This window comes from Amphimedon queenslandica, unplaced genomic scaffold, assembly GCF_000090795.2.
Source record: "Amphimedon queenslandica unplaced genomic scaffold, v1.1 AMPQUscaffold_13494, whole genome shotgun sequence".
NCBI classification, from domain to species: Eukaryota; Metazoa; Porifera; class Demospongiae; order Haplosclerida; family Niphatidae; genus Amphimedon; species Amphimedon queenslandica.
In genome coordinates, this window is record NW_003546270.1 from 206,873 (window position 1) to 212,610 (window position 5,738).

Here is a 5,738-nt window from a genome sequence, read left to right on the forward strand (position 1 = left end):
ACCACAACTTTTTCAAAAGTTTGCACCAATTTCTGACAACTCTGCAAATGAGTGCAATACTTTTCATCTGTCTTTTCCACTGCATGCTAATCCCGTGCTGTAGCTCAATTTTTTTTCAGTTGATCAATTATCCTACAAAATGTATCTTTAAAAAGCATAAAGAACTAAAATGTGGGGAATGGGAGAGCTTAGCATCTGCTCTTGAAGCTTTCTTTTATAGTGTTAATACACATTTTAACTTCTTGCAATTCATAGTGCAGTTGAAGAAGAATTAAATATTTCTCTTCCCATGTCACAAATAAACTCAATTAATGTGATATAAATTTGGAAATATTTACGAGGTAAATTGGATGAAACTTGTACTTAAAATGGTATTGGATTCTTCCTCAATTCCTCTCACAATCTATTATGTTACCTATAAAAACAAATAGTGCAAACAAAATAATACATTATACACACCACTAGTACAAAGAGATAAAAGTTTTTCTACCTCTACTTTGCCATCAAAAGCCCTCTTCATTGCTTCATACTACATGTGTATTTTATAGTATACTAGTAGGTCATATGTACAAAATATAGGACCTGAGTTTTGTTATCGAGGATGTGATAGAGCCCTAGGGCCATGGGCCTGAGGGCTAAATCACATCCAAGGACGCAAATCAAAGGTCCTATAATCTGTAAATGAGACTGTTCTTGTATAACAAGAAAAATGAAGTTATTGCATCACATTGATGTTCTTCTGCAGCATTGCCATACTCTTCTTAGAAAAAGATAGCTATTTTGTGTAAGTCAAACAATATATTGAATGTTTTGTGGATTTATTATTAGATACATATAGCATAATAATGACATCATTTGTTTGACGTGGTAGGTTATGTATTTTATATATCGGCCTGCCATAAAAAATGCTGTTGTTATCTTGCAATATAGCACACAGTCCTTCATTACCTGTCCATGAGATAGAACAATATTATTTGTCCTTATAGGTGCAAATTTCTGGCACTCTGTTTGAAGGCCATAGGCTCATAAAAATTGTATTGTGAAAGTAAGAAGGCTGCTTCCCATATCTTCTATTAAGTAATATATATAGCATGGGTGGCAGGGCTCTATGGCAGATAGTAGACCCGAGGCCGAGGTTGATGGTGTTACTGGTTGGATGCCAGCCCGAGGCGAAGGCAAGGGCTGCTATCCAACCAGTAACACCAGAAACCAAGGCCAAGGGTCTGCTATTTGCCATAGAGCACTGTCACTCATTCTATATACAATATAAAGTGTACTTGGTCAAAGATAGCCTTCTGGAAAAGAATATACTTGAGCAAAGGTAGTAGCCATATTGAAATTTAATGAGCATGCGCAGTAGAACAAAATGACACATGGCTGCCTGACATCACGACAGGTCTGCTATCGAGATAGCAGACTTGTGCGCAGGTCTGCTATCATGATAACAGACCTATGGCAGAGGCAGGTCTACTATCACACATAGCAGACCTCGCGGCTCCTTTGACCTATGTCACTAGTATACTTTTAATAAGAATAAAGTGATTATAGTGAAAGCACTGTTACTAACAAGCATACTTACCATACGGAACTTCAGTAATCTGCAAGCAACATCATACATTATAGTTACATGTACCTCAATGGGATAATGATGAAGGATTTTCCAAATTATGAAAGGAGCATAGACAAACTAAATATTAAACTTAATCATAATGATAACAAACAAGGAGAATGTACTGTTCACCATATTTATGATTCAATAACATCAATGAAATTTCATGTCAACAAGCACATCCTAACACACAAGTTTTATCAAGAACATAAAACCTTGATGCTGATCGCATGCGATTTCATGCCATAAAAGAACTACAGTCCTATGGACAATGAATATTAATGTAGACGAACATTTACTATTAAAATCTTACATTTGCTTCAATGATTGTTTATAAATTTTGTGCCACATAAATATAGTTCAAGTATTCATTATTGTAGTGAATCTTCGTGATTATTGATGCAATTATTATTCACTTAAATTAGTTGTGACCCGGCTAGTGACACCCAGGCCGCTTGCGCTTTTGTTATTTACAGTGCCATGTGCTATCATTTTTGTGGATAACTTTCTCTCGCTCCTTCTCATCTCTCTGTCTATCCCTCTCCTTCCCTTTTATTTGGTTAATAAGATTAAGATTTTTAATCTTTTTCAAACTCTTAGTGATTCTACTCAGCATTAACGTTTGAAAAGCACAGATTACACTACATATTGGTGACGAGAGTAATGGCTCAAGAACTCACAGCTCCTATGTTCGACAAGACTTAAGATGACTCGGTGGAATTTAACAAGAGACTAGGATACTACTTTGTAGCCAACGCTATTGATGATGGAGGTCAGCAAATAGTGGTTTGCCTCACTAGTGCTGGTGTGTCTAGTTATCACCTTGTTAAGTCACTGTCTTGCCTCTGAACGTTACGGAGTTTACTTTTCTGGAGTAGGTTGAGAAGGTCACAACTTACTTTATTCCTAAACCTTCGCCGGTTATGAAGTGTTTTCAATTTAATACCAGGTGTCAGCAGGAAGGAGAAAGTGTTGGAATCATTGTTGCAGCTTTAAGAGGCAATGCTGAACACTGAATATTGTGACTCGTTCAAAGACATGTTGCATTATCGTATTTTCTGAGACAAGTCTGTCCAGTGCTCACTAATAAAGGCGATAAAGCTCGCTTATGACACTGCTCTGGATACTGCTGTAGCAGCAGAATCTGCCAAGATGGACACTAGGAAGTTCTGAAATGGTACTACAGTTCAGGGACATTCTCAAGCTGACGTTCATGAAGTTGATATTAAATCGCCTAATAAGTCACTGCCAGAAGGGAGTGAGGAGAGCAAAACAGTTTGTTATGGATGTGGTTGTAAACACAACCAATTGCATTGCCGGTTCAAAGAAACAGTGTCATTACTGTAAGAAGAGAGGGCATATTGCTATAGTTTGCCGTAAGAAGTCACAACAGAAACAAGGAGATAAGACTAAAGCTGAAGCTAATCATGTGGACGCAAGTGAGGATGCTGATGATCATTCAAGGTTTCAAGTCTCTACCTCTTTTACTCGTCAATTGATGGTTGATGTTAAGGTTAATGATGTTAGTCTGGAAATGGTGTTAGACACGGGGGCGTTAGTGTCACTGAGGAGACATGCCGTCGAATCCGAGGAAGTACATCCTAGGGTTGCACCGATAATGTGATTGCCTTATTGGATATCAGCTTATCGGCCCATTTTGAGAATATCGGTTATCAGTTATAAAAAAGCTACCGATTCCGATGTTATCAACACGTGGTATTGCGCATGAGCAGTAGGATGATTAGTCATGTGTAATGTTATTGTAATAACACGTGGTTTTGTACCTGCTCAGTGAGTCCACCTGCGTAGGCTTAGCTAGCTTATTATTGTGTCAAAGATGTCCAAGAAACGATCATGTATATGGGACTATTACAAAACTAGTGAAGACAGTAGATTTGCTATGTGCAATTCTTGCCATATATACTACTTTTAGGTAAAACAACTTTGGTTATATAAATTATGTTATTGATTAAAGTTTATTAATAATTACTTATTAAACTTTCATATCAATTATTAATATCGGATCGGTTATTGGTATCGGTCTTTATCGGCAATAGAATATCAGTTATCAGAATATTGGTAAATTTCTGTATCGGTGCAACTCTAGCACATCCGTTCTTCAGCCTTCTAAAGCTCGATTGTATACATATACAGGAGAGTCCAAATGAAGCATCATGGTCAGTCATTAGTGCTACCGTTAGTCATTAAGAAAGGAGCAGGTCCTTCATTACAGGGAAGCAACTGGCTCTTTGTACTTAAACTAGACTGGCAACATATAATCAAGGTAGCAGCCAACCAAAATTTACAAGGGTCCTTCATCAGTTCAGTGAGGTTTTCAAAAAGGAACTCGGCACTGTACTAGGGATAAAAGGCAAAATAATTGTCAAGGTGGGAGCCACACCTATTTTTCATAAGTCCAGACTAGTACCACTCTCACTCAGAGCTAAAGTTGAAGCCGAACTCGACCGATTACTGAAAGAGTGTATTATCGAGCCAGTAAGATATTCAGACTGGGCTGCACACATAGTGCCTGTCACAAAGGGAGATGATACCGTTAGAATTTGAGGTGCTATAAAGTTATCATTAATCGTGCTGCATTGATTGATAGATGCCCATAACCTCGAATCAAAGACCTGCTTGCTATGTTAGCCAGTGGTAAGCTGTTTACGATACTTGAAGTATCACATGCTTATCAGCAGGTGGAGCTAGAGAAGGAGTCCCGTGAGTTAGTGTGCATAAACCCACACAAGGGTTTATTTCAATACAAGAGATTGCCTTTCGGGGTTTCCTCTATGCCTTCTATATTTCAAAGAGTAATGGACACCCTCTTACCGGGTATTCCTAGGTTGAGAGAGTCCCGTGAGTTAGTGTGCATAAACACACACAAGGCGTTATTTAGATACAAGAGGTTGCCTTTTTGGGATTTGCTCTGCACTTTCCATAAAAAAAGAGAAATGAACACCCTTTTACAGTGTATTCCAGGTGTTTGCATCTATATGGATGATATTTTGATTACTGGTAAAAATGAAGAGCATCTAGCCCATTTAGCAGCAGTATTAATCCGTTTATCTGAGACAAGCATGAAACTAAAGAGGGAGATGTGTTCTTTCCTCTTGCCGTCACTTGAGTAGCTTGGTCACGTGATTATTGCTGATGGTTTAATGACCTCTGAGTCAAAGGTCAAAGCAGTAACTAATGCTCCTACACGTACTAGCGTGTCGGAGCTTAGGTCATTTTTGGGATTAGTGAACTATTATAGCAAGTTTTTGCCTGACCTAGCTTCTACTGTGGCTCAACTGTATAGACTGTTACAACAGAAGAAGGGGGTGTTGACCGCAGGAAGATGCGTTCTATACAATTTAAGAGTTGTTGAAATCAACTCGGGTGTCATTACATTTTAATGAGAAGCTTCCCTTAATTTTAGCTTGTGATGCATTGCCTTATGGATTGGGAGCTGTATTTTCCCATGGAAAGTCAGATGGTACAGACCGTCCTATTTATTTGTCTCACGTACTCTGTCTGTTACTGAGAAGAGATACTAGCAATCAGATAAGGAAGCTCTTGCAATTGTTTTCGGAGTCAGAAATTATCAACTGTATCCCTATGGTCGCAAATTTGAGTTGAAAACTGACCATAAACCATTGATAACATATTCAGTGAGAAGAAAGGTATTCCTACCATAGCCTCTGGACATATTCAGAGATGGGCTCTTACATTAGGAGCATATAAATACACTATTACGCATCAGATAGGAAAGGATAATGTAACAGCGGATGCTATGAGTTGTCCACCTGTTAGAAATACCCTGCCTGAAGCTTGTATTACTAGTGAAGTAATTTACCCAATGAAGCATCTTAATGCATCTCCTACTACCTCCGCTCAGATCAAATGATGGACTAACCACGATCCTGTTCTCTCTAAGGTGAGGGAGTGGATACTGACAAAAACTGGCCGGCTCAAGAACCTTGCTTTCAACTTTATCACAGGAGGAGGTATGAGCTGACTGTGGAGGAAGGGTGCATTTTATGGAGTAGTAGAGTTGTAATACCACCTAAAGGGAGGGAAAAGCAATGTTAAAATGATATATATGAGGGCCATACAGGCATGGTAAAAGTGAAGAGTATTGCTA